Raw genomic sequence first — 25,050 nt, forward strand, 5'->3', positions numbered from 1 at the left:
TGGACCTTTTAAACTCCCTAATTATCCTATTTTTGATTTTAGTCTGTTTAACCAGACAAATGGGAGATAAGATCATGTTAATGCTTTGTTTTTGTGGATTTTCTATTTTTCTTTTTATTTTTGTTAAAAGAGCCAGCAACTTACTCACACAAGGAAATATCTCTCCCTCTCCCAACCATGCTTTTTCAGAGAAACCTGAAGAGATTCCTGCAGCTTTTCCCAGTTCTAACAGTAATTGTTGCTTTAATTTTGCATGCCTGGAGGCAATGACCCACCCTCTAGAAGCTTTTAATCCCCTAGCACCTGGAGGCAAAGTGGGGGAAGAGGAATCCAGGCCTGAGTTCAAAATCAAGTCTGATTCAAATTGCTCTGGTCCCTCCCCTCCTCTCCAGACCCCACCCTCTACTCCTCCTATGGCCAAGCCCATAGCTTCCCCTGCCTGGGAAGTCCAGAGATCTAATGCTCATGCTCAACTTTCTCTAACTACATTTGCAGCTTCAGGCTCAGCCCTTCCCCAGCCTGGCTGTGCTTCTGAGACAACCTTAGAAAACCCTTTAAATTCCAGATATGCTCGTTTTGTTCATAATTTTGCTAACCTGCTTTTGTCTTTCATTAGTAATCTTATAAAGCATTTGTATGGTGAAAAGACTGACAGACAATATAGAGGGGTTAAAGAAGAAAAACTTAAGCTGAATAAGAATGACAATCATCACCATAGTTCAAGACTCTGCTTCTTTTGCCATGGAAGGGTATATATATTTTACAGAAATGTAGAAGTAAGCAGCAAGGTATTGATATGAGTATTGGGGATTTTAGATATCGGAATCAAAAGTGTTCTGAATTCACTCAGAGTGATAGTATCAGTTCAGAGGTTACATAGGATTTCTATGCTATTACATATACATTTTGAAATTAATGGTATGGGTTTATTTTCATAGAGATTTTCAGGCTTTTGAGATTGTGTCTTATACTTAGTTTTTAAAACAAGGAGAATATTTGTAAAAACTTTTTAGTCATGTGATCAAGTTTATATTTTATAATACTCTTATTAATATTAAATTCATGCTCATGTAGATTTCCTTAGTTTGAATTTCACTGTTTTTTATTGTTCCATGTGTATTTTCTTCTATTCATTTATCTAATTTTAAAAAATTGAGAGATGGTTTTGATTTCATAATACAATGTTAATTCTAGGAGTATTGTGCTCCCATATTCTGAGTTGTTTGTTTTTGTTATTTTTTCTCAACTGATTATTTGATCAAACTCTTTAAAGCATTTCCCTGGCAAATTGTTTGCCATGGCAAGTGTAAATTGATTCTAGGAGTATTATTTTTGATAAGCATATTCCAAAAAAAAAAGAGAGGAACATTTGTAAAAGTTGTCTTTGAGATTGTGTTGTGCTTTAACTTGTATTCAAATATATTCTGATTTTTCACAAAAGTAATTGTATACTAAGTAAAAAAAAGGGGTATTATTTGAAATTGTTGCATAATTATATATTATATTCTGAGTCAAGATGTATTCACATTTTTTGCAATCATTTATTATCCTCAATTTTTAAATCCATATGAGACTTGGATTATGGGAATTTATCATTTAAGACATTAATTGCCTTTATTCTGAGTTATCAGATGCCAGTTGGCCAAGATGCCATCCAATCACAAGAGGAATACATGCAAGAGCAGACACTGAACTGTCACATGAGGGGAGACATGCATGAAGTCAAGGTATGGCCGAGGGAACGGCTTTTGACTAATGTTGAGGTTGGATTCTCTTGGTTTAATATTTTATTTTATTTTTCCCCACAATATTGTACAGATGGCTGGAAGTATTCATCCCACCCATCTCATTTCTACACCTGGCTTCTATGCTCCCTCCTATATGCCTGATGCCATGGACATCTCAATCCCATGTATCTGATTAAGTCTGACTCAGTTTCCTCCAATATGTTTGGTGGCATGGACATATATTCCATCCACCTATTTTAGACCTGGCATACTGCATGGGCAGTATATATTGCTCAAGTGTGGGAATGCTCATATCCCATCATTTCTCTGTTCTTTTATGGTAACCCCCATAATTATCTCAGGTGTCATGATAAATAACAGTGTTGAATTTGGCCTTGACATCTGTTACCAATTATATTAGATTTTCTAATTTCTCATAATGGCATGAGGATAATTAGGCAGATGATGCAAAAAGTGATGAAACAAAGATAAAAATTATTTTTATTAATTAATATTGCAGCAATTGTCTTCTCAATTACCCTCCATAAGGGGGGACTATAGTAATATTATAATTTTAAAGAATGTTTCAATTTTTGTTTTATTATATGTTTCATGTGTAACAACTAAGATTCTGAATTCCCTTAGACATGTTTTTGAGAACTTTCATTGTTTGATTTGATTATTGACAAAGCTATTTTAAAGTTGTGTTAAGCTCAATTTTGTAGGAAATTTTCCTGGCTGATTACCAGCATCCACACATCAACCCCTGAAAAGACTTCCATTCCACGACTACACCTAGAGGACATCTGAGAAAAGACTTTCAGAGACTTTAAATGAACAGTTTTGATTTGTTGTTTTTGTTGTTCTTTTCTCTTTCTGTTATAATATACACCATCTGTAACGTGTATTCTCTGCAGAGGCCCTCCCTTTGCAAGACTAATGTCAAAGCGTCGGTTCATGAGGACAAAAAAAAAATCGCCCCTCTGGACAAAACTTTCCTCTCTTCCTTTTCTATATTGTTGTTCACATATTATTAGTTAGCAATAGTTATCATATTGTTTTTACTGTTCCGTCAAGGAAACATTGTTTCTTGAGGAACAACAGGGGGGACTGTAACGATTGGAATAACGCCACCTGCTGGATACTTACTGTAGAAGAGTTCTGCCCATGAAGCGAAGGTCTTTGAGGGCAAGACCAGGCATCAGGAAGTGACGCAGACTAGTGGGAGGAGGAAGGAAGAGACTGGCGCTCAGTCTGGCTCTTTTTCCTGAGGACGCTGGCGGAGAAGGGAGCTAGAAATGTGCTCTTCCTTTAATAGATAGAGATCTAGGCCTTTCTCTCTCTCTTTACCAAATTCTTATTCTCCTTAATAAATGCTTAAAAGTCTAACTCTTGCTAAAGCTTATAATTTATTGGCGACCACTCATTAGATATTTTAGACAGTTTTCCTAGAATTTTAACCCTTAACAACTCTAGGTAAATTACTTAACTTCTCAATGTTATAGGAAACTTTCTAGACAACTTAAGTGACTTTCCCAAGGTTATACATGTAAGGGACATGGATGAACTTTGAACCCAGTTATTTTACCTTTAAACAGTATATATTTAATAGCCAGGGACAAACTACATTGAAATTTCCTCTCCAGAAATCTTCTAAAGTAATAAAATAAATTAAAAAGAAAGATTGAGAGAAAGAAGGAAGGAAGAAAGGAAAGAGGAGAGGAAAGAGGAGAGGAAAGAGGAGAGGAAAGAGGAGAGGAAAGAGGAGAGGAAAGAGGAGAGGAAAGAGGAGAGGAAAGAGGAGAGGAAAGAGGAGAGGAAAGAGGAGAGGAAAGAGGAGAGGAAAGAGGAGAGGAAAGGAAAGGAAAGGAAAGGAAAGGAAAGGAAAGGAAAGGAAAGGAAAGGAAAGGAAAGGAAAGGAAAGGAAAGGAAAGGAAAGGAAAGGAAAGGAAAGGAAAGGAAAGGAAAGGAAAGGAAAGGAAAGGAAAGGAAAGGAAAGGAAAGGAAAGGAAAGGAAAGGAAAGGAAAGGAAAGGAGGAAGGAAGGAAGGCAAGCACTGTCTTTTTCATTGGTTCTCTATCTGACTAGGAGAGTGCTTTGGATATAATATGTAATAAAAAATGTTGAAATTAATGAAATACCAAATTTCATAGCAGCATTAGCTAGCTGATTTGAAGCCAAAATTTTAAGACAATATAGTTCCAGCAAATAGCATCTCATTTTAGGTCTCAATCATTCTATTCTTTAATTGCTGTGAATCCCTAAAGCCAGATCCTCCTATAATCCTTTGACCATCTGCATCTTCTTATTGATGATGAAGCATTTTGCATTTGGTCTCCTGATTCATAGGCTGAAAAGTACATAGGAATATGAAATACATTATGGTCAAACCTAATGGATTTGAAGCATCATGGTTAATATATCCCTTTTTATGTCCCTTTGCTCCACAAACTATTCCCCTGTATACCTATAAAAACATAAAGTACATATATGTGTGTGTGCGTACATACATGCAATCATGTGTAAGAGTACTTTTTTAAAATCTTTTTTTCCCCAAGAAAGTGCCATTCAGTGAGCAAAGAAACCTGTGTATGGTGAATAACGTCCTGGGAGGCTTTTAACATAAATTTCCCTAGAATTGGAATTTCAGCTGGCTTATGAAGTTGTTATTGGATCACAGAAAGATTTGCATCCTATTCAGATGAAATAATGGAGGTGAAGGCCCTTTGAGAAGTAGCAGTGCCATGCAAATTTCAGTTTTGTTATTATAATATAATTCAACAAGTACTTAGTATCTCCTATGTTCCAAGCATTCTATTGGGGCTAAGAGGGTAGGGGGAAAGGATGGGATGAAGAAGGAAGTGGCATAGTTTCTGCCTTTGAGGTGATGATAATGCATACAAAACAATTATGATGTATATTTTAATAAAATATTCAATTGGAGGAAATCAGGTGACAAAATGTACACTGAAGGCAAGGGTTATAGGATTTCAACATCATAGATACAAAACTGTAAGAGATCTGAGACATCTTCTAGCTTACCCCACTCATTTTCCAAATGAAGAAATGGATTGTCAAACTTTTTAAGTAATTTGACCAAGGATATGCAGGCAGTAAGTGGAAAAAGCCCAGACCTGAAATTAGGTCCTCTAATTCTATATCCAGTATTTTTTTTGCCAATATACTTCTCTTGTCTGACTATTGTGGACAGCTGAATTAGATCATAGTTTCCTGCCAAGGAAATGCATGTTATTCCTTTAAATAAGGCTGAGAGTACAGTTTGAACACCCATTCATTTACCTATTCTATCACTGGTGAAGTGTGGTAATAGTGGTGTTTGGAAGGGGCTGGTAGGCAATCAAGATACAATTGTCCATACTAGGGGGCTGCAAAACCTTGGGCTGAGGGTCAAATGAAGCCTGCTCCTGGTTTTGGATGGCCCAATAGCAACTGGGCCATAATTTTCAGACCCACTAGTCTAGACTCTTTAGATGTTGTCTATTAACAATAGCTCCCATTTCTTTAGGGATTACATTTTACAAAGTTCGTTCTTCACAACAATTTTGTGCAGTCATTATGGGAATATTATCTTCATTATGCTGTTGAAGAAACTGAGGTGCTGAGAGGTTAAATAACTAGCAAAAGTTAGGAATGGCAATCAAACCTAATACATAGTATGACTAGTTTAAGTAATTTTTCAGGTATGCTATTAAATATGTAATGACCTAGTATGAATTAGGAAATATTGCTATACATTTTCAATTCTAACCTCTAATATATATATATATATATATATGATGTTGATATACCATTAATCTGTTTCATATTCATCTTGTAATTCTGTGTATGAGTCCTCAGCTTTATACATATACAAGCATATGCATATATATATAGATACAGATACAGATATATTTACTTTTGTAAAGTAACTGTATGAGAAAAATAGAATTTGAGTTTGTTACTTTCAACATTGTATAGCTATAAAATAAACATACTATTTTTTTTATGGTATTATCAACACTAGGTTGCCATTTGTTGTCAGTTGAAGGGTTTCATGCATGGGGGCAGAGAGTTCCCATTCAAGACTTTTGCAGTATCTTCTATCTGTAAGAATATTTGTTTCTGTTCCTTGTCATAAAAGACTGACAGGGAGGCCAAGTAGGGGTGGTTAGGTTGGGAACCCAGGGCCTAGCACATAGTAAGCACTTTTAAAAAGTATGTTGGGGGGCAGTTAGGTGGTGCAGTGGATAAAGCACTGGCCTTGGATTCAGGAGAACCTGAGTTCAAATCCATCCTCAGACACTTGACACTAGCTGTGTGACCTCAAGCAAGTCACTTAACCCTCATTGTCCAGCCAAGAAACAAAAACAAACAAAAAAATAAAAAATATATTGACTTAGCTCACCTTCAAATTGCTCTCTGGTTGGGTACACAGTGTTTGAAGCCATGATTTAATCTAAGTGAAAAGTCATTAATGCTTTTTCTTTGCATAAAATGGAGAAGCACAACTCATTTACATTCTTTGTGACATGGCATCCATTTTTTTTAAATGACTAATGAGACCTTTGACAATAAGAGAGACAGGGTTTCCAGGATTAGGGAGAGGATGGTCCTTCTGTACTTTGCCACTGGTCATACCACATCTAGACTGCTGAGCTTACTTTCAGGAACCATAGTTTAGGAAAGATCCAGATAATATGTAGAACTTCCAAATGACAGTCACCAGTATGGCAAAGGGCTTCAAATTCATGCCAATTGAGAACTATTGGAATAAACAGGTATGTTTAGCCATAGGAAGAGAAGATAGTGGGGAGAAGATTGCTATATTTAAGTACTTGAAAAGCTATCATATGGAAGACTTGCTCAGCTTTGCTCAGTTGGCCCCCAGGAACATATCTGGAAACAATGAATGGAAATTGAAAAGAAACAAATTTAGCTTTGACACCTGGAATAAAAATGAAAACAAAACTTTCTAACAAAAAAAGCTATCTAGAAATGGGATCATTTGCTTGAGAAGTTCTCCAGCACTGGAGGTCTTCCATTCACTAAAGGTTGGATGAACACTAGAGTTTGTTGTTGGAAGGATGCTTTTCCTTAAAGATCAGAATAGATGGAGGAGTTCTCTAACAACCTGAACTTCTGTGATTGTGTTATTTATTGTCTGAATCAAGGTTCTGAGCTTTTATTATATGTATTTATCTTTGGTATTATAATCATTTCTAACTAGCCCTTAATATCAGAGAAATAAAGCAAGAGACAGTGGATAGAATGCTGAACTTGGAAACAATAAAAGGGTTCAAATCTCCCCTCTGGCACTCTAGCTGTATGATTCTAGGGCAAGTCACATAACATGTCTAAAGCTCAGATTCTTCATCCATAAAAGATAGGGGTAATAATAAGATTTCTCTCACAGGTTGTTGTATGTGAATTGCTTTCAGAAACATAAAGCTCTATATAAAGTTCGTGTATTATTGTTAGAAAGATTGGGGAGGAGGAAAACTTAGCTTAGGTTATTTAGTTCTATTCCCTCAGCCAGGAACAAAATATTTTTTCTTTCTTCTTTTTTAGCACATTCTTATTTCTCCTGGAATAGGCATGACCTCGGTAAAGATTCCTTTGCTTTTGGCTATTGACTTTTTATCCCTATAAGCCAGTGGTCAGATTCATCCATTTCCCTTTTGCTCTCTCTGTTCAAAGTGAATCCTACCACTGCACTCTTCTTAAGAATGAATGAGCAATGTCAAATGGCACAAAAATCATGAACAAGCCACCGCCATCCCTGGACCAAAGCTAAACTCAGGATTTTGAAGAAGTGGATCCTTTCTCTAGAAATTCTATTTCAAGCAACAGAAAGAGGAAGCTGTCTATATTTAAGAGTGCTTTAAAAAAAAAATGAAGATCATTTTGATACTGCATCAAGGTCTTTGCAATGACCTGTGAAACATTGCTGATCAATAGGAAAGAAGAGAAGGAAATCTAGAAAGCATCTTATGTCTCCTAAATTTGAGGCAAATCATGAGCAGAGGAACAAATGAACAGATGGAGCGGCATTGAAGAGAAAGCAAAAAGCAGTAGAAAAGATAAGACTAAAGCCTTATTATTGATACTCTAACAGAAGACCTAGACTTCCAATGTAGATTGCTAAGGGTTTGGCTTGAATGAGAAGGGAAGCTTCAAAGGAAATTTGCTGGACTAGGAAGGCAGCATTTTAGATAATCCTATTCTTTGGGGAAAATAAAATCTGCAGTACTTTCACACAATATGGTTGTTATGGTTATCAGATGAGGGAAATTTAATAACACTATTAATAACAATAACTGGCTTTTGTCAAGTGTTTTACATTTTGAATGCCACTTCACATAGATTTCCTCATTTGAACCTTACAATAACCCTTTGAAGTAAGTACTTCAGTTTTTGTTACTTCATTTCACAAATGAGAAAACTGAAGCTTGGATAAGTTAAGTGAACTTCATAAGGTCAAAGGACTAGCAAGTATAGAGACAGGGTTTCAACCCATCTTTCAGGCTTCAAGCTTAGCACTCTATCCACTATATGCCATGTTGCTTTGTAATTTTTCTTTTTAATTAAAACTACTTTTTTTTTAAAACTCATTATGGAAAATGCTATCCATGTCTAGGGAAAGAACTGATTGAATCTGAATGAAGATCAAAGCATAATATTTTTAATTTTTTTGTGGATTTCTGTGTGTGTGAACTTTTCCTTTTGTTCTATTTCTTCTTTCACAACATGACTAATGTGGAAATATGTTTAATATGATTGCACATGTATAACCTATATCATATTGCCTGCAGTCTTTGCAATGGAAGAAAGGGAAAAGAGAGGCAGAAAAATTTGGAACTCAAAATCTTATGAAAAAGGTTGAAAATTATCTTTACATGCAATTAGAAAAATAAAATGCAATTTACATTTTAGAAGAGTTAAAAAACCCTACTTTTTATCATTTGAAGCATTATATAAATTCTGCTATTATCATTATTGTTATTATTGTTGCTATAATTTAACATATGAACCATAGTCACACTTTAGCAGAGTGCTTGTGAATATGAATAATTTCTCACAGAAATCACAGTTACATAGATTAGAGAGACAGAGAGAGAGAGAGAGATGGAGAGACTTTCTAAGGACAGGAGTTGGAGGGATAGTGTGGCACCACATTTGGGAACAGGAAGATCTGAGTAAAGAGCTTGTGTCTTCCAGTTACCACTTACTAATCATGTGAATGGGCAAGTCAAATCTATAAGATCTCTAAAAGATAATAATAGCTGCAGTACCTAATCACGGGTACTCAAAGGAGATAACCAATGTAAAGTTCTTTGTAAAACCCAAAGCACTATATAAATTTCAATTATGATTACTCTTTAGTAAAGTATTTCCAATTATTTCATTATACTAAGTTTGATAAATACCAACCACCATTTCCTAATGTCTACAAGAAATACTTTGGAATACTCTGGGCTAAGTTATTATTAGTCTCCTTCTCCTAGTACTTTCAATTGGTCCAATTATTCCTTCTACTTCAAAGAATTGCATTGCCCAGCTAAGCAAACAAATAGCATCAGAATATTCTGATTTGAATCAGTCATCCAACTCAAAATACCACTTCTAATCATTGTGAAATATCTTGCAGAACATATTTCTTTTGTGACCTCTGAAGCATACAACTCATTCAATTTCTCCTCTGAAGTAGGGGAGGAGTAAGAAGTGGGGATTTATTATCAAAGGCTGAAGCATAATCCACACCCAAGGTCAGATACAAAAGTAGAGCATGTGATTCTTGGGTTTTAACCCACTAGGTCATACTGCTCTTTCTTTGACCACCATAATATATTTTCATGACATCAGCTCCTTCCTAGATACAACTCTTCCCTTCAAGAAGCCACCTCATGAAATAACCAATCTAGTTTATCTTTCTGAATTTAAAAGTTCTTATTTTGTTCAAGAACAAAACTCCCTTCTCCAGGTACTGTCTACTTGACTGGATTTCTTCATTTTTGTCCTGCATTCCTTACTAAATCAATAAATCATGAAAAATATCAATGATATTGCATGTCCTTACATGTGCACACAGAACAACCACTACCATTATTAGTGTTGCCCCCAAATTTTGCAGCTAAAAAGGTTCCCCCCTTTGTAATTAATCTCTAAGATTCTTTCTTAGATAGATTAGATTAGATAGAAAGATAGATAGATGATAGATAGGTAGGTAGGTAGGTAGGTAGGTAGATAGATAGATAGATAGATAGATAGATAGATAGATAGATAGATAGATAGATAGACAGACAGACAGATAGATGGATGGATGGATAGATAGATATTCTATGCACTATGCAAAACTTCATATTTCCTAATTTTTTCCTCTCTGCTAAATTTTGTCTATATGAAAAATCGATATCTTCATAAAATATATCCCTCCAGTTATATTATTGTGTATGTAATCATATATGTTTGAATATGAATACCATTGTGAGGCAGGCATGAAGAGGGAGATAAAGAGGAGAGAGGTAAAGAGAAAAGGAGAGAAACCTCAAGAGAAGATATCTATGACATTTACTCATGATATGGAGAGATAAAAGGCCAAGGAAGGGTGAGTTACCACCTTGCCTCTCTATCCCTTTGCTCCTCTATTCTGTCCAAATAACTCACAATTAATGCACCAAGTGGAGACATTTCACATTTACTCCTTAAGATCATACTGACAGCTTCCCAGCTGTTTCTGTGCTATTTTTTGCCATGATGGCATGGGTAATCCACAGTGCCTTCTCATTTACTCTGCCAACAGCATTGCTGCCTGCTGTTCAGTTCTCAAAATCTGTTCCCTGACTAGAGCTGTATCAACTTGTCCATTTCTCAGTCACCTTGCAAAATAACAATTTTAAGTGGCATATCCACATGGGCCTGTAAGAAACATGGTGGTGATAGCGGTGGTGATGATTCAGGGGGTAAGAATAATAGTCAAACATCTTGAAGCACTCATTTTTAAATCTGGAGTTTATGATTTTTGTGAGACATTTCAAAAATAATTAAGAAGATAACTGAAGAAAGTACATTTAGTAGAGTTCTGGGCTTGGAAAGCAGGGACCATTGGAATAAAGAAAACCTGTGCTTAAGTTCTGACACGTACTATGTGTACGTGATCTTGGGCAAGTCACTTTATTTCTGTGTTTCTCAGGCAACTCCTTAGGACTTAGCTATAAAGTTATAGATTAATTGAGCTATGAATTAGTAAGAGGTAGTTTCCACTAGGCTGACATGTTAATGTTGTTGATGATGACCACAATTTTTAAAAAAAGTTCTAACATATAGCTTATTTCTCTTTATAATGAAAATCCTGTTATTTATGAAATGTAGTGGTTTGTGGAATATAGGAAAGGACTTTTGTCATCAAGCATGACATGAAAAGATTGAGAGACATAATTTCTGGATGATTTAATCATTTTGTTAATAATGCCAGCATTTTAATAAAAGGAGGTGTGTGGCACTTTCAAAAGGCAAAGACAATTATGGTGACAAATTCATGGCTTACATGCCTTTGTAAGAGGGGAATTCTTAAGGGTGGCAATCAACTCTGATTGGTTAAAAATTAATGAGGTGGACTTCCTGAAGAGAAGTGAGCTCACTCCAAAGAGGTCCTGAGAATAACAACATGTCACTCTTGGACTGAGACTATCCCTATACCAAGATAACCCTTAAACTTGGGCAATTTAGACAAAGTATCTATATTCCCCACCCAAACCTGAGCTTGTTGGGTGGAGTAGCAATGTCAAGAATGATGAGAATATTAATTCTATCTTTCATCAACCCTCTCCTTGAAAGATTAGACAAGAAAATAGGACAGAGAAAAAAAGCTGGTATGTACCCAATTTTCATAATTGGCTACAAATATGAGAAAGAAATCATCATTTCTCTCACAAGTCATCTATTTACCTTACACATTTGTAAGAATATTTACATTTTATTATCTACTAAGAACCTGAAAACTTGCTCTCGCCTTCAAATTTTCCTTGGCTATGTTGGGAAAGTATGGAGAAAAGGGAACTAAGTTATCTGAGCATGTGGTTATGACATTTTAAAATGGGCATGCTAAGCATACACAGAGGAAAGAAATCAAAGGTTCAAAAAAGTTTCACCTCACAAAAAAAAAATCATCAAGTTGTTTTAATTCATTTCACCCTCATCTGAAATGGGCAGCTTGGTGGTGTAATGGATAGAGCATGTGCCCTGAAGTTTGGAGGACCTGAGTTCAAATCTCACCTCAGATACTTACTGGCTGTGTGGCCCTGGGCAAGTCACTTAACCCCAAGTACCTTAAACATCTGGGGCCATCTCTGGTCAACCTGATCTATATTTTGCCACTGGACCCAAATGGCTCTGGAGGAGAAAGTGAGTTTGGTGATCTTGCACAGCCTTGTCTCACTTAAATCCAATTCACTACAAGTCATGACATCATCACCACTTCCCATGTCATGGTCCTCTTTGTGAACAAAGGACAAACAATAACAACTCTCATCTGAACAATGATATGGAATATCTCTCACATAGCCTATGCTACACTATAATTCTGAATTCTCTTTCTGTGATTTTATTAGTATAAAAAACTCCCAAATGATGGAACTCCCTCAACCAATGCAAAAAAGTCCCTTCTCTCGATTTTATAGTCTTAAAGGGGTGCCTATAGCACTGATGTCAAGCTCAAATAGAACTAAGGGCACCAAAATTTATTTAAGGATCCCTGTAGTCTGCATATTAACCACATATTAACATTACGTGTATTCAATTGTGTTAAATTTAAAAGCACAGTAGCTGAGGACAAGTCATTGCAGGGCAAACATAAATAAGTGTCTCAATTTTCCCTGAGGATATCACTGATATTAAAAATTATGATCAGCATGATTCTAAGATCCCTGACCAGTAGACCTTGGAAGTTTACATATCACCATTTCTGCCTGTCCCTTCTAGTATAAAGAGATTCCCAGTAGAAAGAGGAGTTTGACTACCACCCTCTTCTCAAAGACATTGTTGTCAAATTCTGTAATTTCACCTTACAAAAAGGCTGGGGACCCTTGTACTTAGTGATCAAGGAAAGGTGAAAATATTCAAAATTATTTTCTTCAATGAGCTTTTCTACCTCTTTTTCCATTTGGCTAATTCTACTTTTTAAGAGGTCTTTTTGTTTTATATTTCTCTTACCATTAAGTCAATTCTGGTTTTTTAAGATGTTTTCTTCAGTATTTTGGTGCCTCTTTTGCCCTGCTGTTAATTCACTTTTCACAATTGTCTCGCATCACTCTCATTTCTTTCCCCAAATTTTCCTCTATCACTTTTCTTCCTCTAACCTATCCAGGAATTCTTGTTGTGCTTGTGTCCAATTTGTCATTTTCTTTGAGGCTTTACTTCTCACTAGTTTCATGTTGTTGTCTTCTTCTGAATTATATCTTCATCTTCCTTGTCTACATAGTAGCTTTATATGGTCAGGTTATTTTTTATCATTTTTTTTTCTCTAGCCTATTTCTTGACTTTGACATTTATGTTAAAGTCGGGCCCTCCTTCCCTGGAGAGGGGACTGTCCCAAGCTTTATGTTTTCTGTTTGTTTGTTTGTTTGTTTTTTGCTGCTATAAGTTCTGGATATTTCCCAAGGTGGTATGATCCAGAGAGAGAGATGTGGTCACTGCTCTCCTGCTCTGTACTCTAGTCTATAGCAGTAAGCGCCACCCCCCGCCCCCCACCATTCCTGTTGCAGTCCCAAGATGATGTTGGTGGTATTGCAGCCACCTTCAAGGACCACTGCAGGTGATACAGCCATGTGTGCTCTGGACTGGCCCCCACCATGGTGTCACAGATCTCTTCCTCCAACCTTCTAAGTTATCTTGGGCTAGAAAAATTATCACCCCAACCTTTCGTTGTTTCTACTGTCCCAGGAATCAATTTGACATTCTATTTTAAAGTTGTTTTGAGGGGAACATTAAGAGAGCTCATTTGGGTTGCTGCCTCTACTCCGCCACCTTGGCTTCCCCTGTCCCCATATATTTTATCGTTTTGTTTGGTTTGGTTTTCCTTTTTGTTTGTTTGTTTGGTTATTGTTTTTTTGTTTGTTTTGTTTTTTTTTTTTTTTTGCAGGGCAATGAGGGTTAAGTGACTTGCCCAGGGTCACACAGCTAGTAAGTGTCAAGTGTCTGAGTTCAGATTTGAACTCAGGCCTTCCTGAATCCAGGGTCAGTGCTTTATCCACTGTGCCACCTATCTATGCCCCCCCCCATATATTTTAAATAGCTAAAAACAACTATCAATTTTAAAAATCAAAACACCATTTTAGAGCTCAAAGTGTGAGCTTCAATTAGCTATAGAATAAAACAACCTATTCTTTGTTGCTTGCAGATAAAAGAACTACTAATCTATCCATCTAAAGTCTTTTTTTTTCTCCTATGGTATCCCTACCTCCATCCCTGTCTCACAGAATATAAACTTCTTGAGTGCAGAAACTACTTCTGTTCTGTCCTTTCCTCCCCCATCACTAGCACAATTTCATATACATTCTAAGTGCTTTTTGGACTGGACTGGATCACATTGTATATGTGTTGGAGAAGGGTAGAGAGGGTAGATATTGATGAAATGGTAAAAAGAAACAAGTTTTCCAATTTTAAAAAATAATTTCTAGACCCAAGCAAATTTTCTCTCGGGCTAGAAAGTAATGCTCACTTTGATTTCTAGAGTAAATGTCACATCAGTAATTCCTTTCCTCACAGGCTATATAACCAAATAGCAGCTATGGGGAAGGTGATCTTATCTCTAATCACCACCTCCACTCTGGGACAGGTGGCTGAAAAGACCAGGATCACCTGCATGACTCAGACATCCATATTATCTGAAAACAGCCCACACACTTGAGATGGTGTAAAAATGATCCTTCTTATGGGAAAGCTGAAAATTATATCACAGAGAAGAATATGAAAATTAAATGAAATTGTTTCAGTAGCCTTGCAGATTATAAGGCTCATGAATTTTAACAAGCTCTTCATGGATGTTCCATAGTGATGACACATTTGGCAACCATACACTTTGGTATATCAGTCTTTAAAAGATGCATAGTTCTAAGTGTTATGACTCTACTTTCCAACATAATTAAAATTCTTGCTTCCTGTCTTTAATAGTTGACTCAACTTTTTCCTTTCAAGGACGTGGGCACTATTTTGTTTGGGCATGGAGACTAATTTGAAACTATTCCCACTAAGGATCAGTTGAAAGAACTGAAGAAATTTGAACTAAAGGAAACAGCTGAGAGAGGAAGAAGAGGAAAAATAAGTGGGTATAGCCTTCATATTTTTAGCAGGTTGTCATGTGGAAAAAGGATTAGACTCATTCTAACTGGTCACAGAGGGAAGAAGTTGTCCAAAGTGAATTTAACTTAATATGTCACCAAACATTTACTGAGCATTTATCATATATATGGTACTATGATAGGCACTAAGGGTACAAAGACAAAAACAAATCAGTCCCTATTCTCAAACAGTTTACTTACTTCTGGCCGATAAAATATGTCCACAGATAAGGAAACCTGAGAAGGCACCAATGAATGAATGAGTGAATGAATGTATGAAAAATCGCTTGGTTTGTGTTTATTATATATTGATATGGTGCTAAGAGCTAGGATATAGATGTGCTCGTGGCTTTTACATTTGAATGGAGGAGTCAAGACATATAAAGGAGTGGCAGCTGGGGGGTTGGGAAGCCTTTTGGACAGTGGATTCACAAGGATGATCAGTTGTCCATGGAGCAATTAAATGCATGTTTTTTTCAGAAGCAACTGAACTTCAAAAACAGTGCTCAGAAAAGGAGGTAGTAGCTCAATCAGGTATGCATGTATTTCAGTATGGCAGATGGAAAGACAGAGCACATAGATGGTTGGATGAATAGATGCAACATAAATCAGTATAGGGGACAGCTAGAAATCATGAGTTAGGTAAATTTGCCTTCTTTCTGTGGCCAATTGAGATGGCTCTGCCCCAGGGTATGTGTAATAAGGTGTGTGGATTTCCTTCCTGTGAGATAAAAACAAGCTTTCTGGAGATCTGATGTTGAAAGTGCTAGTTTGCATGAGAAAAAATAGGGAAGTATCTGATCTGAGTGGAAGGCTGGATGGAAGGCAAGGTGACTTGCCCTTGCAGATTGTTTGTCTTTTGTTCTTGAAGAGGACCATGACAAGGGGTGAATTGGATTTAAGTGAGGGAGGACTGTGCAAGGTCACCAACCTCACTCTCTTCTGGGTCCAGTGGTAATATATGCATCATGATGGTTGGAGATGGCCCCAGATGTTTAAGGCAATTGAGGTTAAGTGACTTGTCCAGGGTCACACAGCTAGTAAGTGTCTAAGGTGAGATTTGAATTCAGGTCCTCCCAACTTCAGGGCCAGTGTTCTATCTACCACACCACCTAGCTGTCCCTAACTGCTGACTGTTAACAAGGAACATAAGTAGGATTTAAACCTAGGTCCAGAAACTTCATCTTCAGTTCCCTCTCCACTAAGACATCACCCCTGGTTTGGGATAGGCTTAAGAATAATTATAATTATGACTTACTTATTATTTGAGTGATAACCTCTCTCAGAATCTGCAAAATAAGTGAATGTTAGTTTCTAAAATTCACTAATGAATAAAATTTGGACAGGAAGAAAAAAAATGCAGTCACTCATTATGGAAGACGTTGTCCATATTTCTTGGTCTTTGGTGGCTGGCTATTTTTATCTCTACCTACAGTTTCTAGATAAAGCATTAACAACTGGGTGATCAAGAGACACTTTGGATAAAAGGTGGCAACTGAGCTGACCATTGAACGAAAGTAAAAATTCTGAGATATAGAGGTAAAACATGGATTTTGGCTTATGCAAAGGTTTGGAGATGGGAGATGGAATGTTGTGTTCAAGAAACAACTAGAATGTAGAGTACATGAATGGGATCAATATGCAATAAGTCTGGAAAAGAAGATTGGAACTGGATTGTAGAAAACTCTAAATTCCAGGATGAGGAATTTACATTTTATATTAGAGGCAACAGAGCTAGTCAAAGTCTTTTAATGAGAGAATGTCATAGTTTATACCTTAGGAAGATTTTTTTTTTTTGGCAGCAATATGGAAGATGGTTTGGAGAATGGAGTAGCTGGGAGAAGGAAATTCAACTGTCCCAAGATGGGAAAAAATCTTGGTTCAATTTAAGAAGTGAAAAAGCACTAACATTTAATACTTTTTTAAAATGGGAAATTAATTGTAGTTATATCTTGTGTTATATCTTGAGTTTTCCATCACTGGAGGTCTTTGAGCCTCTGCTCAAATGAATGACCACCTATCAAGAAGCCATTTCTATTTAGGTATGGATTGGGTAAAATAACTTCTGAATTGCCTTCTAACCATGATTTTTAAAAATACAAGCTAATGCAAGTTAACATGTATTTAATGCAGTTTAGTACAAGTTAATTGGTTTGTCTGCTGAACTTTATATGGCCATTTTTAGTTACATTTTCTCATTGTTTCTCATTTGTTTTGTTTGTTGTCTGTCTGTTTGTTTGACAGTTATAATGAACTGTGTTATCAGATTTCCCAGCCCTAAAAAGATTAAGAGCAGCAAATTAGAAAGTAGAAAGGTGCTGACTAAATAAGGTATGCACACAATTCAGAAGTTGGGAAATATTTGTGTGTTCCTTAAAAATGAGAGAGAGAGAGAGAGAGAGAGAGAAATGTGGTATGGAACCTGAAGGTGAAAATCTACCACCATAGGTTTTCTTTTTTGTTTTTTGTTTTTTAATGCCCCTAACACACTCCTATAACCTGCCCAGGGTAAAGCAGAATGAAGCCTATTCTTGCTGTAGGAAAAGAAAAATCAGTTAAGGAAGGAGAATATTACACATATTATATGCTGGGAATTGAATAATCACAAATTTACATACTGTTTTTGTTTTGAATATATGCCTTATCTTACACTCATGAAAATTTGGCAAGCATAGGAAGTATGAATTTTCTTTAGAAGGGCTTAATCCTGATAGAAAATAAAATTTACTGAGTGGCTGGATAGAACCCTATCTGAGATGTATGTGAGCAACTATAGATTCTGATGCAGTTACATGGAGAACCAGAAATCAAAGCTGCAGGCAATCTGGGGAACCAAAGAAAAATTAGTCTAGAACAATGCATTTTCTCCACAAGATCCTTCAGCATATACCTCAGTCTAATACCTGCCATGTCCCATGACTCAGCCATATGTGATGAGGGATAATAGAATGCAGCAGCCAGAGCTAGCCTAGACTATTGAGGCAAATGGCTCTGTCTTCTTTAGTCTCTGGGGGAACTTTTATTTTGCAGCTTTTCCCTACTTCATTCATTTTTTCCATTGCTGCTCTTCTGGATACGACATTTTAGCTAAAGGCACAAGTCCCATGGGGACAACTGCTATTTGATCAGTGTAACAAAGGCAGCTGGGGCAACCTATGATTCCATTCCCCCTCCCCACACACATCTGCCAGTGTCTCCCAAATATCCACTGGGTTTGATACAAGAAGTCAAGAGAAAAGTTTTTTCAAAGGGCATCTTCCCCTGCAATTTAAGTACAGTCTGGCTCAGGTAAGTCACCAGGGACTACAGCTGCTGCAAACAATGAGCAAGGGGGTTTGAAGAAGCCAGTGGTCTCACCTCCCCAAGCTGGAGAGAGGTAAGCAAACAGCCTGCTAGTTCTGGCTTTCCATGAAGGAAAGATACACATCAGATGGCAGAAACTGGTAAAGACCTATTGCAATCTATCTTTCATAATTTTTTGGGGGTGGGGGGCTGTTTTCTTCCTAGAAACAACTTTTCCATCTTGCTTTCCAAAGTTAATCCTGAATGATTTGCACTAAATTCATCTTCCTAAATGTAGGAGTAGGAATGACATGGTATTTTCCAAGTGCTGTTAAATTCCTTTTACTTGCTTTTAGATGAATCAAGTGCCTGTCATCAAGTTTCTAACCTACATTGTGCAGAAAAATACTGTAAAAAGGGTCATGATAACAAAATGACATATGGTAGCCCTCATATATTCCCATGCTACTTACCTTAGTCTTGAAGTTCCCCAAAATGTGATGTAGTGGGAAATCTCAAGACTAAGGCTAAGGTTTCCTTCTATGAAAAAGTCAGGCAATAATCATTTATTAATTACTTGTTACATTCGAGGCACATTTACATACTTATACATATAGAACCTCCCAATTAGAGCTAACAAGGAAAGAATAGTGAGTGAAAATGAGGGAGCAAGATGACAGGACTTCTAAGGTCACTTCCATTTCTATATCTATAGAACTGCCTGTAAATCATGTCAATCAATGCTACCAGTCAATTAGATGGGAGCTGTGTGTGCATGTGGACAGACCTGCTCCTGTTTCACAGGGGTTTCTGGGAGAAGCCATTTAGATTTGCCCTTTTCATTCAGGAACCAGCTGTTGGTGGTGTAGTAAAAATTATTTGTGGTAAAAATTATTGGAATTTAGCTGACTCATTTGGGAGGGGCCACACCTGGCTATGCTACTGAGGTCAGAAGGAGAACTCTCCATAGGCAGTTTTTGAAGGACCTCCCCTTTTGGGGGAGGAAGATTGAACACTCCCTGAGGGGAGGCTGAGGTGCTTCCAGAATGCTAGCTCTCTCTCTCTTCTGCCTTTCTGGTGGTGCAAGCAATTGCAGACATCCCAGGTGTGGTGAGTGAACACATATTCCTTTGAATTAGCTTAATTGTAAATGATCTGGGGATTGCATAGACTTAGTTTAGAGTTAAGAGAATTTATCTGTATTTCTTTTTTTCCCTATTTCTTATCTTTGATTTTTATTAATTTCACCTTTGTTGTTTAATTAATTCCCAAGTAATAAAATCTGATCTTTTTGTGGAAATAAAGCTGTAAGGCTCTTCTCTTATTCGCCTGGGAGAAATATCTAAAAGGGCAGTTCAGAGGGGAGGGAGCTTTGAACCTAAAGGTCCCTCATTATTTCTGGGACCCCAAAATTTCGGCCAGTCACCCAATTAACTTTCCATATATTAAATTTCAGTCCCTACAGTGGTGGGGGCAGGCACAATAGGCAAAGTAGACAGATCTATTTCTTCCTACACTTGTTCCTCTTACTAGCCCCTAATATACTTTAATAAATGCTTGATGCCCAATGACTGGTGCTAAAGCTTCTAATTTAAGGTGACCACTCATTAGATTTTTAAACATCACACTAACAAGCCTAAAACTAGCTCAGTTTCCTTCTCCAAAAACCCTGTTTCTGCACCTCAGTACAAACAAACTTCACAAATAATTCTGGGGATATTATTTATAAAGGTCTGAAACAAAATTCACTCATTTTTCTTTGTCCTGTTGAAAACTATCCCTCCCACAACTCTGGCCTGCAAAGCCTTGCCTACAATCCATCAGCTGACAGTCACTTGGAATCTTAGGACTGATTTTTGTTATGGTTCTGTACTTAACCTGCCCTTTGGCTAGCAAACCCTTTCAGCTTGCCTTCAAACATTCTGCTCTCCTAGTCACTGCCAGCCAAAGCTTTTTGCTCTGAGTAGCACAAATCCCTTTCTAGTATTCTCAACCCAGTCCATCTGAGTGCAAATCCCACCCCCGTCCAATCCCTATCGCACTCTGTCCACCCATCCATCCCACTGTGCCCTTCATCCCTATGTCTATTCATCTCAGCTTTCCATAATATTCTTCTAATTTATCTTTGTAAATTTCATATTCATCCCCTTTACAAACTATGGTCCATCCAAATTGGACTTTTTCTTACTTGCCCTCATAGATCATCATTCCATTTTTCATTCTCATGCTTTCACACATCCCTTATGCCTGGAATGGACATTTTCTTCACCTCTTCCTTTAACTACATTCAAGTTTCAGCACTGCTGCCATCTCCTCCACCAAGTATTACCCAATCCCCTAATTGTTATTACTTTCTTCTCATAGAACATCTTATTTTCTTCTCTATATACACATTTTTATGCTCTCAGAAGACTGTATGGTATTTGAAAGCAGGACTGTTCATTTTGCTTCTGTAACCCTAGTAACTAACTTTGTTTTGCAAATACAGGTACCTTATGAATGTTTGTAGAAGTGAATTAAATGGATCATAATTTCTTGAACTTCTACCTCTCAGGAGTATCTATTCCTTCCTGAATTTACTCCCTTTCCTCATCATGATACCCCCCCCCAAATATGGTTGCATTAAAAGACTGATAAGAAAGTATAATAGTCTTGTGTTTTGCCTCAAATCAGACCACACCTAGGGTACACTGTTCAGTTCTTGCATCTCAGTGCTCTAGGCAATTCTCCAAGACTTTATACATTGCAGAAAAATTGTTAAACTGCATTAGTAGAGGGAGCTTCCACATCTGAGAGTTCACCACACCATGGAGATCATCAGGGAAATCCCCAGCCTTAGCTCATTGACAATCATGCCTGGAGGAGATTCACCAGCCTGGTGAAGGGATTAAAAATCAAGTCTTAGAGGAATGGCTAAGGAACTGGTGATATTTAGCCTGGGGGGGGGCGGGAAGAAAAGACTTAGAGATAACAAGATAACGGCCATTGAGTATTTTGGGGTTTTTTTGTTTTTTTGTTTTTTCGGTGGGGCAATGAGGTTTAAGTGACTTGCCCAGGGTCACACAGCTAGTAAGTGTCAATGTCTGAGGCCAGATTTGAACTCAGGTCCTCCTGAATCCAGGGCCTGTGATTTATCCACTGCTCCACCTAGCTGCGCCCCCATTAAATATTTGAAGGGCTATCTTTGCAAAAAAGGATTAGCCATTTTCTGTTTGGCCCTCTGAGACTGAACTAAGTACAAAAGTACACAGAGACAGCATTTGTCCCACTATAAGGAAGCTCTTCCTTAGAATAAGAGCTATCCAAAAGTAAGATGAGTTACCAGAGGAGTTTCTATACTCCCCTTCACTCTGTGACCCAGTCTGGTGAGGAAAGGGTAGAGGTTGAACAACCTTATCCAGGTTCCTTATACTTGACTCACTCTTCTCCTGGTTATACTTTTTTCTAGACCCTGATCTTTCTCAAATTTTCTGCAACATATAGGACTGCTGACAAACCCCTCTTTTATAGTACTTTCACCTCCCTCCCTCGGTTTTCATGACACTAGTCTATCACAGTTCTACCATTGTGACTGATCCTTCTAAATCTCTTTGCTAGCAATTCTTCTTCCTCCTGTCCCCCAAAATGCCTTCCTCAGTTTCTCTTCTCTTTCGACAAGTTCTCCTCCACCCTTGACAATATTATCTGTTCCCATGCATGGTCTCAATGATCTGTGCAGTCCCCAAATGGTTAACTTCTATGAAAAATTCTCTTCTGAGCTCATTTTTTACTTCCAACTATCAACAAGGAATCTTTACTGGTAAGGTTCTCCCCAGGAAATCAAACTCAACATGGCCAAAACATACCTCATTATGTTCCTTTAAAAATTCGCCCTCCTAACTTTGTAATTTCTTTTGGTGGCACCAACTTTTTCTAGGCACCAAACCTCAAATTCATCCTTGACCCTTTTTCTTTCCTTCCCCTACACAGTCAATTATTTGGTTGATTCTACCTCCAAAACTCCCCTTGAATCTCTTCCTCCTTTCTATTTCCAATGCCACCTTCCCTAGCTCAACCCTTAATTACCACTTGCCTACACTCTCATAGTAGCCTCCCAACTGGCCTCTCTGACTCACATCTCTCCCTCACCAATTCAGCCTTCATGCCACTATAAAAGAAATCTTTCTAATGCATAAGTTGGTGAGATTTCACTATTAAAATAATAAAAGTTTCAATATCTTCCAAGATCTGTGGAATAAAATATAAACTCATTAGCTGGGTCTTCAAGGTTCTCTACAATCAGTCTCCAGTTTTCTTTCCAAACTTATTCCATTTTAATACTCTTTATGAACTCCATACTTCAATCAACTCACTACTCTCTGATTTTGAACTATCCTCAGCAGCCTTTATGCAGCTGTATATGTGACTGTCTTTCATGGTCAGAACAATTATATAATCCCCTCCCCTCCCACTCCTAGTCTCTGGTTATCTACATCCTTTCCTTCTTTACAGACTAGTTCAGGTCCCTCCTCCTTCAAAATGACTTCCCTTATTTCCACAGGTAGAAATAACCTTGCTTTTTATTACCATTCCACCTATCATTATACACTTAATTCTTTTCTAAGTTAAATTATGGTTAAGTGTCTGCATGTCTCACTCCTACCCCCTCCAAAATTAAAAATTCACCAATGGTGGGAAATGAATTATTTTCATATTTGTATTCCCCAATATTTAGACTAATACTTTGTATTTGTAAAGTCCCTTATATGGTGCCTTTTAGAGGCAGTGTGTCATGATGGGTAGAGAGCTAGCCTTGGAGCCAGGAAGATCTGGCTTCGAGTCCTGAAGCTGATCCATAATTGATGTGGGGCCTCTGGAAAGCCTTTTAACTTCTTAGTTCCCTAGGCAACTTTCTAAGACTATTTTGCAAAGAAGGTCCTGACTGATCTGAACTGGTAGAAGAAGTATCTTTACTGTTGAGTTTCTGAGGCCAATGAAATCACAGGTTCAGTTTCTAATACTATTCTATTTTGTATGCAGTAGAAATTTAACAAAATTTTACTAAATCAGACAATTTCAAATTGATGTGCATTCTAGGAATTGGAATGCAGAGTTAGCACCAAAGAATGAGAAGAATCCCAAGATAGGTTTTTACTGACTTAGTCTTACTAAACCAGTAGACAAAAAAAAAAATGCAAGCAATTTTAAGTCATTTTTGGTGGCTGCAAGTGGTTAACAAGAGAAGAGACAATACTTAACACAATAGAGTCCATTACAGCCTTTAGACAGGTCTTTTTTCTCCAAAAAGGGCATAGACTTGGTCTTTGAAAATGAGTACATTCCTAACTCCCAGAATTGCCTAAGTCCCATAAGAGCTTAATTTTTGCCACTTGAAGGAATATGCACTATCAAGATATTCAGAACCAGTCCCAGAAATTCAACAAATTATCATTTAATTCCTTTCTCATACTTGCATTTCATGAGAGAAAAGAGAAATAGAATAGAACAGAACAGGCTGAGGAAAGTTTTTTCTCTGAAGAGGAGTATGGGGTGGCATGACTGTTCTTTTATGATAAAGCACCTATTGAAAGATGGGTATCAGTGTAATTTATACCTAGTTTGCTTTTGCTACATCCATGCTGGGTACAGAATGCAGTATCAATAGCAACACATTAGAATCTAACATTTTATGGTAGTTAGTCATACAGATATATGGTACATAAACAGAAATCATTTCTTCAACAAATTTTATTAATTTCTTACAAAGCACAGTACTGTTCCATGGGGAGATAAAAAGTTAAGACAGTTCTCTTCACAGAATCTATAGTCTCTCCTCCCTCCCCACCCCCGCCCCACCCTCAGCCTCATACACACACACATACTCTATCTATATTCTCTCCTTTATATGTTGATTCTTTACCTTTCTGTTCTCTTATTGCAGGGAATCACACATTATAATTCTTCTGGTAACATAGAGCACCCCTGAGCATTGCCATTTGACATGCCTCTGAGCCTTAAGGGCCACTTGACCTCACCACTTACTCTGTACACTGAGGACCACCAGGGTTTTCTGTATCTTATTCAGCTGAACTCTTCCATATATGTGGTCTCTCACAATCATAATATGAGATCTTCAAGAACAATGATTGTCTCACCCCAAAACTTGGGCTTTTCTTTTTGTATACCGAGTACTTAGCATGATCCCTGGATCATTGGATCATGGATAGTATATAGTAAATGTTTTCTGATTCACTAATTCATTCACTTATTTTAGCACTTTCTTAATTTATTTTTTCTGAAGTTTTTTTTTTATCAGTGGGAGGAATTTTGTTAATAATAATGGCACATTTACATGGCACTTTAAGATTTGTAAAATGTTTTATTAAAATTATCTCGGGGGGGGGGGGCAGAGCCAAGATAGCAGGGGAAAGACATTAAACCCACAGGGCTCCTGATACAATCACCCCAAAAATATCAATAAAAACCCTTGGGGCAGAAAAACACAAAAATATGGGCTGAGAGTTTTCTCCAGCTATAGATAGATTTCAGGGGGCCATGTTGGGCCACAAATAAAGCCTAACCCCACAATCAGGCTGACACACCAGACACCAGCCAGAGGAATTTGCCCCAGTGCCTCTCAATTGGCTGCATCACCGGCATCTTCTGGAACCAAATGTGCAGTTGTGCTGAATGGCTAGCCAGGAAGGGGGGAGGGAGGTAAGTGCAGG

At 37.4% G+C, this 25,050-nt stretch overlaps 1 protein-coding gene across 8 annotated transcripts in view; it reads right to left on the reverse strand.

Annotated features, from left to right (window-relative positions):
* The window catches only part of LOC122737954 (neurexin-3-beta), a 747,838-nt gene that overhangs the window by 262,698 nt on the left and 460,090 nt on the right, over nt 1–25,050 (reverse strand). The window lies entirely within an intron of this gene.

This window comes from Dromiciops gliroides, chromosome 2 (genome assembly GCF_019393635.1).
Source record: "Dromiciops gliroides isolate mDroGli1 chromosome 2, mDroGli1.pri, whole genome shotgun sequence".
Lineage (NCBI taxonomy): Eukaryota > Metazoa > Chordata > Mammalia > Microbiotheria > Microbiotheriidae > Dromiciops > Dromiciops gliroides.